Source organism: Plectropomus leopardus, chromosome 15 (assembly GCF_026936395.1).
Source record: "Plectropomus leopardus strain MGB_pleo_1.0 chromosome 15, ASM2693639v1, whole genome shotgun sequence".
Taxonomy (NCBI): Eukaryota; Metazoa; Chordata; class Actinopteri; order Perciformes; family Serranidae; genus Plectropomus; species Plectropomus leopardus.
Window position 1 is genome coordinate 29,035,031 of NC_142190.1, and position 16,113 is coordinate 29,051,143.

Below are 16,113 nucleotides of genomic sequence, written 5' to 3' on the forward strand. Positions count from 1 at the left end.
ATTTCTGATGTAAAGTTGGGTATTTAAACATTTGGGATTGACTCATTTTTGGAGCCAGTCTCAAGGGGACATTATAGAAACAGCAGTTTTAGGCTCCACTGTGTTTGCTGCATTTTTCAGCCCCAGAGGTTCCCACTTCTGTTATACAGTCTATGGCTAAGCCTAACTGTCTCAGTAGTGCAAAGTCCTGAGTTTTTTGCCGAGTCTAACTGGTAATGATAGTACTGAAATTCGACTGGTGTAATATGAAATGGGCAGGCACTAAGGATTGTTTTATTTCATTCTCAGCAGCTAAAGAGGCATTAAACAATCTGGGGGGTCAGCACTGCTGACCATCTCTTATTCCTAGTTGTGATTTGAGCATGTCCTGCACCACTACAGTATAAGTCAAGATTCCAGACATGGGGTATTTTATGATGTGCTGAGGTAATGGGACTGCTTGTTACAGATAGTTTTGCAATTAAGCACATTTTAACTTTAAACATGTAGTGGAATTCAGAGCCAATGTTGTGTGTTTAGTTCCACTTTGTGAGTGTAAATGCACTCATCAGCACAGCAGGTCCTCCAAAATTTTGTAAAATTACAGACATCTTAAATTCTTAACGGTACATAACAAATGATAGGTTGGCGTGAGGAAAAAGGAAATATCGATGTTGGAAGGTTACAGATCTATGATGAGCTCCAGTCAGTAGTGGACCACAGAGGTTGACGGCGTGTCTCTTAGCAACGCAGGCTCTTAGATAAGCCCTGCAATGGGAAATGCCCTCACAGAGGCCTGAGGCACAGACTCTGTTCCCACAAATATGCACAAATTAAAATACTTCTTTAAATTTCATTATAGTTATCATCATTATAGTTAATATTTCTTTACACAGAAAGGGAGGAGAATTTCAATTTCGAGTCCTTTTGCAGTCTCTGTGTTTTCTTTCAGTCATTCCACTAATCCTAATATTTTACTAAATGTATTATAGATGTTTGGTAATGTTCTGCCATTGACTTGACAGGTCTCTCTTTGAAAAAAAGACTTGTGATCTTAGTTGGACTTGACAGGTTAAATAAAGGTTATGTGAATATAAAAAAAAACTACACTGACAGTGGAGTTGCTCATTATCAGTACCAGACGTTTTCCATTATTAAAACTTTGTGCAACAACATTTTTGTCAATAATGATAAGAATGTTGCTAAATATTTTATTTTCTGCTATTATAATATGCTTATAGAGTTGAGACATTTGCTATTTAATGATTTTGCACAGCACTTTTCAAGGGTACACATTTGTTTTGTTTTTTTTTCTTTTAAATAAATAAATAACACCTATTTGAACCAACCAAAAAAAATGTGAAAAAGAAGGACATGATTGCAGTTGAATCACATAATGACGATTAAATTAGATAAAATGTTTTTCTCTGAGCATAGACACTCAATGAAGAAGTGGTGAGATGCACTGACCTCACCAATTTAAGTTCCCCAGGTAGGATCTTCTAAAAGCCTGAGGGCCTGGAAAGCAATGTCTGAAATGTCTTTGGTCTTTAGGCTAGACTCGAGAATGGCCGGGGGGGCCCTGAGGTTGTCAGGTTACACACTTGTTCAGGTTAAAAGATCAGAGACAGCTTCACTCAGACATACCAGCGCGTTAAAAATAATCAGTTCAATTTAAACGCGCAACTCAAGCAGAGAGAAAACAGACACATCATGCTAACAGACAACTGGACCAGAGAGCTAAAACAAAGGTGGTATGACCTGACATGTGTAGTCTTTCTCAATAACTCTTAATTCTGGGATGCAGGATGGGGGGAATGGATGAACGCATAAAATAACCAACACGAACAGTCGTGAAGTAACACCTTCTGGTCTGTAAGTCTTCCAAAATGACCTTAACGCCATGTCATAAATACTCCTAATGCATGCTGCACGTTTACTTAACACTCTCATAATTTGTGATACAGCAATGTAGCAGCGGATGGTGTGTTTTCACAAATCTTTATTTGTCAGCTTACTTATAATGAAAAATTACCCATGCCTTTTAATGAATTCCTGAAAGCACACAAGGCATTAAATTGTGGATTCTGGATGTCAGTGTAATTAGTGTTTAGATTTTTTGCCAAGAGGACTTGAGAAAATATTGTGAATATATTCATAATAGACGTATGGAGGGAAGTAGAATAGTATTTATGAGTGACAAGTATTGGGGCATTTGTGCACGTCTATGCTGTAAATCTGACAGACCAGAAACTTTGGTCACTTGACCTAAAACAAATGGGAGAATGTCAAAGCCCGGCCTTCAACTTCATACCAATGTTTTACTTGTTAGACAGCAGTAATCTTTTGTTTCAATACATTTCTCATAAATGAGACAGTAGGAGAAACAGAATGTACCAGAACTATCCACAAAGTAAGGCAAGCGCTAAAATATCAGTGGAGCTCCTGGGCCCGCTTTAATATTTCAAACACTGCGCACAAAATGTGCTTTTCAAAATCAGGATTTAAACAATATTATATATTGATATGATTATAAATATGACATATTACTTAATTTTCAGATTTGTATCCCTTTAAATGCTGATTTTTTGTCATGATTCCACTATGTTTTTAGATGAGAAAAGCAAAAAAAATTTTTTTTTTCAGTATACAAAATGCTAAGTATATATATATATTTTTTTTTTAAACATTGTTTTTATTTTCACAGTCTGGGATATGACAATGATTTGCAGCAACATTGATTGTGAAAATGCACTGAGTGGAAATAGTATGTATTTTCTCCATATGGGGCTAAAGCCCACAATGACACCAAGAAATAATACAATGTATGTTTTTATGCTTTGACGCTTGTGTGATGAAAAACTGCAGTTTGAATGGGTTTGGGTGGCTCATTTTTTGCACATAACAGTATGAATGTAACAATTTTGTTTTTACTGTGTATTTTAGACTTTTTGTAGGAGCAGAGCTGGAAATTCCAAGATTAAACAAAAATTCAAAATAAAAAAATAAAAAATAAAAATGAAGAATGCAAAGAGCGTAAAATGCGCCAAACAGTCCCTAAGGGTAATTAGATAATCTGCAAAAGCAACAAAAGATAAGGGTACTGCTGGTTAAAATGCTGTTGAGCCATCCTTAATGAAGGGGGAAATTCCTTAACTGTGACAGCCCTATTTTAGTAGATTATTTATCCATAAGCAACTGCACACACATTGTATTTTCAATACTTACAGAACATTCTTATCAAAGGAAAGGCTAACATGCTGAAAACGAGCCTGTTGCTGGTTAATCAGAAGAAAATGATCCATTTACTTGCTAATTTTCTTGCTTGTTTATTATTAGCCTCTACAGACTCAATGCAGCGCTAATCACGTCTCTTTATTTTGCTCTCGTTATTACACCTTACCTTTTTTTCTTGCAAACTTGCACAAGCGCAAATGCTGTGCCAAGGCTTTTTAAAAGAAATAATGTATTTCCCCCATACTTCAGGGCATTTCACCTGACATTGACCTCAAGTTTAGCCTAACAGGACTAGACTGATGGAACTGAAGGGACTGTTGGAAATTTGCATATAAGCACAGTGAAGACTTTTGTGTAGTGAGCAATTTTTGATCAGGTAGAGCAATGTGGATAGCTGTTTCCTCGTTCAACAAAAGTACAACCAAATTCATATGCATGTCATAGACAAACTTTCAGTTCATAGGGGCATCCAAAGCGTGCCTCGTTTTGCATGCGGTGTAGAATGAATCAGGGGAAAGAAAAATGTTCTTTTGATAGCTGAACCTCGATGGAAACAGCCCACACCATATTCACTGGTCTCAGGGGAAAATAAAGGATTGTGATACATGAAAATGAAAGTCAGACTTTGAACTGATGCTGACACCAGAGGAACTGTCGGTAATGTGCACACATCTTGCGTGCGACTCAACGCACAATGGTACTCTATAATTTTAATTATGATTAGAAAAGCGATGCAGTGAAACATCAGCTTTGTTTGCCAAATCATTTGCATATCGCATCAGATCACAGCATTTTTTGATGACCAAAATACAGACTTCCTAGAGACGTTTCCTTTTGTGTACGTCACATTTATGTCGTGTCATTTTTAAGATGATTTTTGAAAATATAACTCTTCATATACACTGCAAAGATTGACATCATCTGCAAAATGAGTCATGCTTTAAGTGGCAGAGAGAAAAAAAAGGCTTGCTTTCTGAAACCAAGGCCAGCTTTTGCCAGTATGCCAGATGGGCTCTACAACTGTAACTCCACATGATTTACTGGCGACAGAGAAACAGAATTAAGATGGTTTCAAGAGGCTTTTCTTTGAAAAGGTATGGATGATAGTACTTCAGCTTTTGACTAGAATGAATAATTGTGACATAGTGAGCTATCCTTCGTGAACCAAGGGGATACAGATTAGCAGTTTTGTGAGCAGCAAGCTTTTGTAATCCATCGTTGAAGTCTTCAGCTACCCATTGTGACACTTTTTACCAGAATGTTTGAAAGCAACAGTCTGTCCCACAGGGTCACACTCGGAATTCATTGAGTTCTCTTGGATTTTTTTTATTTTGGAAAAGATTGGTTAAATGACTCAGAAAGTAATGTCGTGGACAGAAATTTTGTCCGTTTTTTTTCTCTCCCAAGATTTGAGAGATCATATTGTGAGGCCTATGATATCATCACGGAGACTGTCATTACCATGAGAAATGTCACTCTGTGCTGTTTTGAAGTAGACGCCAAGATACAGAGGAAATGAGAAGCTTTTCATGTTTAATTAATAATGCTAATGAAACTTAATTAGAGCAGCTTATGAAAAATGCATTCAAATGAGAGATGAGCTTTATCCTTAAATAACAAGCCTCCTGTGCTGGATTTGGTGTTCTATTACATGCTAATTAGACTGCACTAGGGACTGTTAATGAGCATAGATCATTTCAATCTTTAGCACAGCAGGGCCCCCACCAACTGCCTATGACCATACACTGCATGTGCAAATCTCCTTTCATATGTTTATGTACAGCATATGGCAGGACTTATTCATTTTGTGCAATAATAGTTGGAAATCTGGGCTGTTATTATCCACTACAACATATTACATATTACTGTTAATTCATTCATTACTTCTTATTCAGTAAAAACCTGAAATTAGTAGGGATGCATTGGTCTACTGGCTGAACATTTGTATCTGTGAATATTTGCCTTGTTGACTGTCACTGGCATATCTGCAAATAAGATGACATTCACCAGTGGCACTGGCCGTTTGTATTTATTATTTTTTTTCTGTTGTGTCACATCATATTTGCAAAGGCTAAAAAGCAGAACTGGAGACTAACGGCCACAAACTGAAATTAATAAGCTGGGCAAAGGTAAATTACAACATTCTCATTATGTGTTCAATGTAATCTTGTAAAATATAAGTTTTTGGTGAGAATCTTGAATAAATTCAATTTTATAGACAGATTTGTCAATCTTTTCTCAGCAATATAAGACACTAAAGAGGAAATTATGATACACACACACACAATTAAAGGACAAAGGCTACTGAAGCACTAATTTATTTTTGTTTTTTAAACAATGTTTTTGTGGGTAAAAAGTTTGCTTTTTTGCATGCATTATTGAAGTTGTGCTCTTTTCAATGCAGTGTAATGAAGGGCTTAATTTCTTAAAAGGGTGTAAATAGTGTGGATTTCATTTTTTTCCCCTGGCACAAAAAGGGGTAATGACTAACAAATAAATAAATAAAAATCTATATAAAGATACCATTATCAGCCATGGGCTTTTTAAGGCCTTTTTTAAACAACAGTATCTGTATCTACCCACAAGTTCAAATTGGTGGTGGTTTAATATTAAAATTACAATGTGCATTTGCCAGTAATATTTTTTTTAATCAAATACTTCACATGATTTGGATGTTTACTTCGTATTTGATTTTGCTAACTGATTCATTGTGCAGTGGAGAAGGCATCAGATCAATGAAGAAAAAAACTTCTTTTCAACTTTGCAGTCCTGCTGTCACATTCCAAATTAGATGGCAAAATAAAGAAGCGTTTTCAAATAAAAACTGTTACTATAAAAGGGTGAATATAAACGAACTTGTATCTCTTATGTAAAATCTTCTGTAATATAACATATTTTAATAGTAATTAGTTACATTAGCTGCACTGAAAACAAGTCGAGACTGACAAGTGTATCAAACATAGCCTCAGAACATTTGGGCACACTGTAATCCTCTGGGAGTTTCTATTAAAAAGACCAGGCAGTCTGCAGGCTATCAGTTCACAGTTTACAGGTCTGGAAAAAAATATCTTCAAACAAGCCTGCGCTCTTTATTTGGTGTTCACTGAATCGCATCCAAAGGTACATTTTCAGACACTTATTTTGTATTTTGTGCATGCAATTTTGCATGTTAGTCATGTCAATTATCCACATTTGGTTTTCTGCCCTTTCATCTAAATGCAAAATGTCAAAAATAATAGATTGGTGGCGTATCTATTGATGCATGCTGCGTGCTGAAAGTACATGGATGGTCTTTATGTAGAGAGACAGTGGTGAACTGTCACAGTGTGTGTGTCATCTCCAGCTTTCTAACAGCTTACTAACATCACAGCTCAATTGTTGAAAATGTCTGTATACCCTGCAGGTAAGGGTCTATTAAATCCTCCTACACTGTGATCCTGCTCCTACGCCTGATTCTATCTCAACCTGTAAGGCTTTTGGTCAGCAGCACCTATCGCAATTTACTTCTCTTGAATTCCAACGAATGAATCCTTGAAAAAAGAAACAAAGCTGTCATTGATTTTGCAGCCTCTATATGACAGTTTGTACCAGCTGATAAATGATCAGCATGATACGTATACATAAACTAATTAACTATATAACCAGTGTCTCTGTGCTAAAGAAAGAGTGGGGGTTGGATGAATGGGTGGATGTGTGCGCTCTGTTTTACACTGTCAATTTGGCAGACGCCTGCAGGGGCTGGTGTGTTGCCATGGTGATATGAGCAAGGCATGAAAGAGCAGCAAGGTTTGCCTAACAGGACCAGTCTCATAAGGACTGATAAAATGAGAACCTTTCTTTAAGAGTCTCGCATTCACTGTATGCTTGTTCAAAACAACCCAGAGCGTCTCTCTTAAGCACGACACGACTCACAATAAAACTGAATCAGACTTGCCCGTTTAACACTTGAATCAGCCGAAAACATTTGTTGTTTTCACTCCATCTAATCTACAAATGCTGATAATTTCGTAGCAAATTATACAATTAGTGACAAGTTCTATCATTTGTGTTGCCATCAGACAACAAATTGAGAGTAGCACATGTAGGCTGAAACTGAAGGTCTTTTTCCACAGCCTTCATGGTTGGCTGACTGATTATCGGTCTGACTAAGATCTGTCTTCAACTGAAGTTTTACTGGTAAATTATTATTGCTGGTGAAATCCTGGAATGGTAGCCCCACAAGCAGTTAAAAATCAACACTAATGGGGATATTTACTGAGGATGTGCAGCCCACATTTAAGCGCTTAATAAGCCAAATTGTGTTTGTCTTCTTATATATGCCAACGGACCAACAAGGCTCTGCCCTGTGAAATAGAAGAAAGGCAGCACCAAAGAAAATTGGATGTTTGGTCTGATGCAATATGCAGCCTACGTTGAGGCATTCCTGTAAAGAAGCAAAAAATATGGGAGCAAGGAATGGAAATCCATACCAACAGCCAGCCCACCTTATTTATTACATGCTGACCGATGCCACCGAGGAAATTGTGTTTGAAATTTTATGTCAGAGGAAGGAAGGTGTAAAATATGCAGGAATGTTGTGTCTGACACAGGTGCAGGCAGAAAGTACAGTCAGGTTGGATTAGCAGCTTAAGTGAACAGATAAGAGAGATTCACAATTAAAAGATGCATCATAAAGCTACATTTCCGGAACTCTCCACTTAGCGCGGCAGCTATTTAACAATCTGTTGGTTTTCACACGACTTCTCTTCCCTGGTTCTCGCAGGTCTCTTCTCCTTATTTTTCCAGACTTCTATTATTTCACAGCACTTCCAGTCCAGTGCGATATGATTGAAGCAGCAACTACCACTTAAGTAGCTGTTTTTTTTTCCATCTGTTAGAGAAATAATCAAGATGGCTCCACAGATGGAAATGTCAATCTGATAGTCCACCACTAATGTCTAGACTAAGATGTCTGTAACTATTGGACGGATTGTCAAAGCTTATAGTTTTAGTCAGACATTCTTAGTCTCCGAGGATGAATCTTAATAACTCAGAGGATTCTTTGATATTTCATCTACATAATATTAATAAAATAATGACTTTAGCTTGCTGACCAAAAGTTTTTCTTGGGCATCAGCTAGTTCAATTACATGATGTTAGAAAAAGTTAAATTATTGTGTTAGTCTGATTAAACTGGCCTGTTGAAATACATGTAAACATGTCAGTCCAACTGCAATTGTACTAAGTTGAATTTCTTGAAGTCGCACTATAGTCCAATAGTAACGAGCTGAAAGAGGGCATAGTCGGACATATTTCCATCAATAAATGAAATTTGGACCAGTGCTTGTATTCCGGGACAAGTAAGTAGTCCAATTAAATGGCCTAATTGTGCTACAACCGTAGCTTGACTAAACTGTGAATGTAAATGTATCGACTGTCAACATTCTCTTCATACTGTCACAAAACAATATCTTGCAAAATAGTGTCCTCTTTGACAAATTAAAATAATGAAGACAACAAATTTAAGGAGAACATCTGTGGAAGTGTAGCAGCTGAACTTGCTTATGATGGTTAGAAGGTAAACATATCCATGACAAGCAAACTGAACATCAGTATCAAGAGCTTGGCATTGTTATTGTGAGCATGTTAGCATTTAGCTCAAAGCATGTGCTGTCTAAATACAAGTACAACAATAATGATGTGAGCATTCACACTGCTGAACAATAAACAACTATGAAATGATTATAGTTATAGTAATGTTCTTGGTGTTTATGGCCCTTTAGTCTTGTTTTCTTCTCTGCTCGACAACACTAAAGTCCAGTCCAGCACACTAAAATAATCTCACTAAACTACAATTGCATAAACCCCAGTTCAGTCCCCAGCAGAATTACACCTCGGACACACTGCATAAGACATGAGGATATACAAATACATCTGTTTTACTGAACCTTAACCTGCTTCCACTTCAAAATAAAAGCCCCCTGACAACGTTTCTCATGACAGAATCCTAACAGTTAATGACACAAGACATTTTAAAGTGAAATATTTGCACGACCGGGATGTGGAATATATGCTTTTAATTGTGGACACACAGTACCCATAGCAGCAGGCAGCTCTGCAGCAGTGTTGCAGCAACAACGCTGCCAGTGTGAACACCCCAAGCGTGCAAGACACAGCAGTTCGGCATGCAGTGTGTTTCAGATGTTACCTCTAGCTTGGCCTTATCTTAAACAACTTGCAGCATACATATGTGGGAAATCAGCGAGGGATCACATCCTCTTTACTGCACTCACTACTCCTACTGGTTGAACAGAGTGGGGTCTTCAGGGGAGAATAACTCTGTGTGGATTAGGTCCTCCCAGTCGAGCTCCTCACAGTCAGATGAAAATAAGAGGCTAATGCGACTCCATTTCTACATGAATGTTCCTACCCTCCATAGGCCAACAGTGAGAGTGAGCAGGGACAAGGAACACCTGGCACAGTGAATAAGTCATTCCATGGTTGAAAAAAAGGAAATGTCAGCAACATTTCTGTTCATACATACACACTAGATGCTGTGTTTTGGGCGTGATAATCAGAGCAAAGTGCAAGCCATATACTGTAAGGATGTTTAAGAAATGAATTAGCGTAGTGGCTGCATGTAGTGATCCCTCTGTGTTAACATTTACATTGTCTTTTTTTATTTCAGATTGCTTGACTGGATAATGTTAGTCTTTTTGGTAACACTTCATATGAAGATACACATATTCACCATTACCTAGTTTCTTATAAGCATGCATATTAGTAGCATGTTGTCTCTTTGTTAGTCATTACAAAGCACTTACTAATGTCTCACCTGCCTCGTGCTTCATGACTATATGTTACATCTACGAGGCCATTAACCCTTTGAACCCTGAGCACATAGGTGCAATTTCTTTAAAAAACATGGTAACAAAAAAAACCAACAACAAACAATGAGAAACTGAGCAAGAAATGTAGCATAAATTGCAAGAAATTAACTGATTTAGATCATTATTTTTTAAGAGCTAAGGAAAATTTTCCAGAGAGCTATAGTCAGAATTTTCATAATAATATCGAAAATTATTTGACAAATTATTATTATTAAGTTTTTTCTTCAAATAATAATTTCATCGTTTGTTTTTTTTAATTGTCTTTTTAAAACTAATTTTACAGTGCTTTTCTTGTACTTTTTATATTTTTTTGTTAATTTTTGGGGTCATTTCTTGTCAAGGTGCAAATTGCCCTTTTTCCCAGATTTTTTGGAAAGATATCCATCCAATTTATTCAGGTTTTTAAGGGTTGACTAAGAGTCTACCCTCAATAACCTCCTAATAACTGCTTATTAATATCAAGTCAGGAAATTGTTGTCTGTGAATTAGGAGCTTCTTTGCTTAGTATTGGCCCTTTAGAGTGGTAGTACCATAACAATAGTCATTCTCCCTAAAAAACAAATATGGTCAATTATTTTATAACAAGACACAAAACTAAAAGGTTAACAGTGTCCAGACCAATCTGCATTAAGTCTTTCTACCTGAGGATATGTTGCCAATTATAAAGTGAGGTGTTGCTAACAACTGATTTGCTTGTCTGACACTTATTAACCCACACAGCTTCCTCATTCTAAGGTTGCCTCCTCTTCACACTTGCAAATCTATAACAGCACACAACAACTGCCTTTACCAGACCCTTGTCTGGTAGTGACAAGACAGTACATTTTTTACAGGTATGTTTGAAAATCTCTAAAGAGGTCCATCAATATAGGAGATAGCTCTGCTTGTGCTGACTTTGTTGTGCTACCACTGAATGGAAATGAAACCTGTGCATTTCAAAAGACCTCCATTTTTTTCAAGGTGCAACCCATCACTTCAGAAGAGGGTCTGTTAGTTGTGTGCTGGATTTAAGAGTCAAGAGGAGGCAACTTTAGAATAGGGAACTTGCGTGGGTTAAAACTACTAGGGGAAGTAGTTATGTGCAAGATCTCACTTTAGAATAAGGAACATAATGTGAGTTAGACTCAATTGAAAGTTATTTGGAATTTTTTAACATTTTAACTATGTGTTGTGTTACATACAAACAGACCATATTTTGAAGTCTTATTAAGGTCAAGTTCCTGTGGTACTACCTCCTCAAAAGGCACATACTGAGCAAAGCATATTAAGATGGAAATTCATGCACAACAACGTCCTTACTTCCTATAAATAAGCAGTAATTAAGAAGCTATTGAGATAAAAACTAATACGTGCCCTAAAATGACTAATTAAGAGCCAATAAGCTACTAATGTGAATGCTAATAAGAAACTCATTAATAGTAAATATGTGGGCTTAAAGGTCCAGTGTGTAGGATTTAGCTGCATCTATTGGTAGAAATTCTACGCAATATACAAAACTATATATATTTTTTATCTTATAATCACCTGAAGTTAAGAAATAATGTGTTTTCATTACCTTTATGGCAGTTTGAATTAGAAAGAGGGGTTTATATCTACATACAGAGCATGTCCTCTTCCTCTGAGTCTGCCATGTTGTTTCTAAAGCAGCCCAAAACAAACAAAAGAAAAACTGGCTCTAGACAGGGCCATTTGCCTTTTCACATGGCCCCACATAGCTTGGCTCACGGGACAAGTTTCAGTTCTTCAGACTCACCGCTGGATGCCACTAAATGTAATATATGGTAACTAAAGTGTTACCATATTTCCTTTTATGTTCATTATCAAAACCTTCATCTCTCTGAATAGATACAAGTTCCCTGCAGCAGATTTCCTCTTTGTTTACGTTTTTTCTATTCTGTTTCTAACTATAAAAATTTCTGTACAAAAATGTTCACTATTTAATTAATCCATTAAATGAAAACTCAATATTTTCCTTTGTCTATATTTGTTGTTATGTATCAGTCCAGATTGTTTGCTTCTCTTCTTTTATTCAAATACTAGCTTGCTGGAGTGTGACGTGTTCTCAACCCACAAGTCATTACTAAAAATTTTAATGCAATGTTTGGGTGTTTTACTTTTCTCCTTTTTCTACATAACAAACACCTGTGCCCAATAGTACACCTACAGATAGCTTATAGAGTATTTGTAACATTTCAAAATCTTAGTTGAGATTCGACAAGTCAACTGTTTTGCGTTCTTCTCTATTTGTTTAAGACAATATCAATGAAGGATGTGTGACGATTCATGCACACACCCACATGTTCTCATAGTTCAAATTGTTATTTTTTAGAATATGCAGTGAATTGCCATATATTTACAGACTAATATCTATAGAGAAATTACAACAGTTGAATGGTGGAATCTCAACTAGCAAGCTGTTGAAATGTAACAAATACTCTATAAACTGTTTGCAGTTGCACTATCTGAATTAAGTGTTACCCTGAATTGTCTCCATGCTTTTTCACAAAGTAAACTGCTTTTCTGTAACAAACTGAAGCTGGTGTTCTTACCATGTGAAGTCTGTGCTCCAATCTAACCAGGCTGCAGCACAACTTCTTTTCTCTTCTGGCCATACTATGGAACAATTGACCGTTTACTGTTCTCATTAGTGATCTGCTACGCTCCAGTCATTATTCCAGCTGACAGGCCAGTGTACCCTTTGGGTGAGCCTGATTCGCTTCTATGCGTGAGCCCAATCATTAATTCAACCAGCAGACATGGCCTACAGCTTCAGAGAAGACAGAATAGTGGGTACTTTATGCTGCCTTTCAGCAACCTCCGAGGCCCGTAATTAAGAACTTCCGACCAGGACAGATACACATGGAGTGGCATGCTAACTTGGAGTTACAAGCGCTGATGTTTGAGCCTATCAAGCCTTGTATCAGCCATGATATCAAAGTCTGTTCGCATTACCAGAAAGATGAAAAGGCTTAAAATGGACATTCTGGCATTCGGTGAATATCCACGGCTAGCGCATTACAAATGATGGGTCAATCATTCTTAGCACGCACACCAATGATTAACACATCCACAGCTTTGATGCACAAACCTTGCCATTCAATTCCAGACAAAGATATTTTTTACCTGCGCACATCTATCCAAACCAACTGTCACAAAAGTGGAAGAAAATGTCTGAACTCACAAAAGTGCTCCAAATCCTTTTGACATTTTTTTTTCTTTTATCAGAAAAGAATCTAAATCTACTTGGACACAGGATATGATTCACACATCCACACACTGTGAGAGCATATTTTGGCCTTTTCAGTGACATGCGTTGTTGATATGTCATCATCTTTTATGTGTGGCCAATTGGACAAGCTCACAGTAATCTCACCGCTACAGCAGTGGTACCTTCAAAGTTATACCTTTTTGGATTGGAAAAAAAGGACATGAAAACATCAGTCAGTAGGACAAGGTTGCAACTGACAGCATACTATTATGTGAGGTTATAAAGTAGGAGAAGAATACAAATTAAGATGACAATAGCAAAGCCACTCTCTATGCATTTCAATTGCCCATTATTACAGCAGTGTTATGTCATTATCTAGACATAAATTAAATAAATAAAACGGAACAAAGGGGACACTGGTTTTTTACACAATATGTGAGCTGGCATTCTTATCACTTCTGTGTTCTAACAGCAGAAAAAAAGAAAAATGAGAAAATGCAATTTTCTGCAATGATTGATGCAAGAACTTTGGACATAAGACTCCTAAATTGTGTTTTAAAACTTGGTGGAGTAATCTCCCGCCTTAAAGTAGAGTATGAATGTTGAGAGGCTCATTTCTACTTACCATGTGTGCACTACGACTTGCTCATAATGACATTCACAGTTCTTTATTTGTTTTGTTTTGTTTCTTAATCATTCTGTGTCCCCTTGCTATAATCTCAGGTTTTGGTGGGACTGTGAACACACCACAGGCACAACTATTTATAAATTTGTTCGTAAGCAGAGGTTTAGAAATTTGTGTCACAGGCTGGATAATTGATCAGTCAATCCAATCAGAGCTGATCAGATCAGATCAATGGATGAGAGGAGCAGCTGATGCAGAGATGAGAGAATGCAAACTATTTGACTCAGCCTTTGAGCGGTTAAGTTTCACTTTCACTGTGTATGACATTCTGTTGCTCCATCTGTGTCCAGAATACACTCTGGGCTCCCAGAATGTGGTGCAATGAAGAACTGAATAATGTATGCATTACAATAGTTCTCCTAATGAACGGTCCAGCTCCTAAAATGGGCCAATGTGCTAGCTGCCACAAATGAATGTGTGGGAAAGCCTAAGTTTATTTGGTGGTGGTGTTTTTTTTTACCCTTTTGTTCCAGGGAAGCAAAGAAATCTCATGAATAATGATGAACAATGGAATGTTTTGAAATCAGCCAGCCCTTCATTACGCTATAACTGAATTAGCACAATTTACATCATACAAATTTATGATTCAACCATGGATTTAACCTTCTTTTACTTGAAAAATAACATCTTTTAACCCAGAAAACTGTTTCATAAGCCTTTTTATGATGTTATATAACATATTTCACTCTCTAATATCCATTTTATATTGCTGTGAAAACATCAACTAATTTTTCTACTTTCTTGACAAAAATGACATTATTCAAATGAAACCTCTAGTTAAAGGAAACTTAAGTTCCAGCACAAATATCAGGATGCTCAGGTTGACGCTTATCTTATTAACAGGTTACATTAAAAAACAAAAGAGGGAGCAAACTATTTGTTTTGCATATGGCTTCTTCTGATTTGCTTGGTGCTTAATCACCATCAGCTGTTGCATCCGGTTCTATTCCTGTCTCCAAATGCAACAGCTGGCTACTTTCCTGGCAGCCAGGAGTGTACAGATTTGTACATTGGTTAAACTAAGCAAGCACTCCACAGGTGCATGGCGCAGCACAGGAAGGCCAGCTCCTCAAGTCAAGACTCATAAAACCATTTACATCTCAAGGAGGAAGGATATTCCCTTTGATGATAGCAATGTACACATCTTGGCCAGAGAAAACAGATGGTTTGAAAGAGGCGTGAAAGAAGCCATCTATATGTCGAAATGGAATGACGATTATTATACAGAAGAGGACGTCTACGACTCCACTAATCACCCACTTACAATGCAGTCCTCCCTTCCCCACACAGCTCAGCACCCATTCACACCCAGACCCATCTCACCCTAATGACCCACATGATAGCCATATGTGACCCTAATAACTCTGAAACTAGGGGTTCACACCCACACAAGGTTTAAAGCCTGCAACTCCCCACCAGTCAGTTAGAAGTTACGAAGCCTCTTGGATGATAGGTGAAACATTTGGATGAAGGATGAAGTCATCTCCTGAGTTTGATGATGACCCTTTTGTTAAAATGTCAAGGCTATCTGCCATAAAGCCCAAAAGTCAAACTTCTCCTACCAGCCATACAATATGGATAAACAACAAGACCATTTCGCAAAAGTATAAAATCCTGCTCAATAATAATTGTCAAGCTGCACAGACAAAAGAGTTGTCTCAAAATGTCCCTTGCTTGTGACACAACAGAGAAACATCGGCCACTGCTATCGGTAAATGTCATCTTATCTGCAGATAGGCCGACGGCAGTCAACAAAGTGGATATCGGCTGATACAGCTGTTTGGCAAAAAAATCGATTAATCGCTACAATTTTTCCACCACTTACAGGTTTTTTGTTCCTCCATTTTCACAGTTTAATTTTCTTAATCTTTGTTCCCTATCCCCTTAAAATTATCTCCAACTTCCTTTCATTTCTCTTATGTCCTGATGCTTCTCCTCTCTAATTTTTACCTTTTGTTATTCACACTTCTTTAGACACGCTGGTTGTTTGTCTTCACACCTCTCCCACCCTCCTCTCATTGTAATAATTGTATTATTCTGCTCCTGCTCACCTTTTTTTTTTTAAAATATTTCCTCTCTTCTCTCTTTTGTTTCCTCCTGGTTTATTTTCCACATTGTATCGTTCCTTTTGGCCT